Below are 1,318 nucleotides of genomic sequence, written 5' to 3'. Positions count from 1 at the left end.
AAAATTAATTCAATGCTTGTGAATGAAACTTCATTCAAATTCAGATTTTATGATCTAGAGTAGGTCTAGATTAGGTCCAAAAAAAAAAATTCATTTCAAGTCCAACGCCCAGTTTCGTCAGATCTTGTTACCATTACTTCGAATCCAAACCTAAACTTATTTTAATACCCCTGAGGAGCACTTCCGAAGGAAGTTAAATTCGCTCAAATCCAAGATGTTCGCGAAACGGTATAGTTTGAAAAAAGGAGAACAAAATATACGGCTACCTCGAGAATAAGGGAGTTGAGGGCGAAAAACAGAAACGTCTCTCACCTTGCGCATGCCTGTCCTTGTCCATTATCTCTCTGGTGCGGGTGAGAGTCGGCGTGTCACGGTCTCCTCGGATCACTGCATCACGAAACTTTCCAACTTCGATCGAACTCTGATCTCGCACGTTCGGGTTCGCACGAATTACTTCCAAACGTTGTGCGCATCTGTCGTAGGATCAGGCTATCGGGGGCGGGGGGTAGACGTGAATTTTTACGTGTTTACCAGAGACAGAGTGAAAAGACGAGTAAGAGGGAGACACGGGAGGATGAAAGAATCTTGTATACGTGAAAAAAAAAAAGTAGGCAGGCGATGACAGCTTTGACAACCAGCGCAGAAAATTATGCAGATCAGCCGGCGCACATCCTATGGTATTTATATCCAATCAAATTAATCGACCGAGGGCGCTGGCTGCCGACAGCCAACCATTTTTTACCACTGAAACTGAAATCCCTCGTGTCAGCTACGTCTGATCAAGAAAAATTGTGTTAATTAGTCGTGGAACGATCGAGGACGTGATCGACGCAGGATCGACAGCTGTCCCCGCGCATCTGCAAAGATCTCGCATTCGTTTACAAGTCGATATTGCGCTCCGTCCACCCCCGTCGATGGCTACATCTGATCGATTAGGGGCAAGAGAATGTGATTAGTTGCAGAAAATGGAGAATAATTTCTCGCCCTCCGTCTCCCACGGGAACGCTTTCGCCGACCTGAAAGCGACAATTAAATCGACGAGTCGATTCTCTTCCTTCTGGTCGATTAAAGGGGCAGGCCTCTGACATCTGAACCTGACGCTTCGAAAAAGGAATATCGAAGTACCTTTCTCCGCCAATTGTTTTGGTATCGTTAACAATGGACACCCTTGAATCCACCCCCACCCTCGGGCATTTTGTTTGTAACAGAATATGAAACTACCAATCGAGAAAAGCTCGAATTAAAGACACAGATAGTATGGGTACAAGTATTATTAGGTTGTCCCAAAAGTTTCTTTCGTGAGTTCCATTCAATTCAT

Source organism: Hylaeus volcanicus, chromosome 1, assembly GCF_026283585.1.
Source record: "Hylaeus volcanicus isolate JK05 chromosome 1, UHH_iyHylVolc1.0_haploid, whole genome shotgun sequence".
Classification (NCBI taxonomy): domain Eukaryota; kingdom Metazoa; phylum Arthropoda; class Insecta; order Hymenoptera; family Colletidae; genus Hylaeus; species Hylaeus volcanicus.
This window is presented reverse-complemented; position numbering follows the sequence as displayed.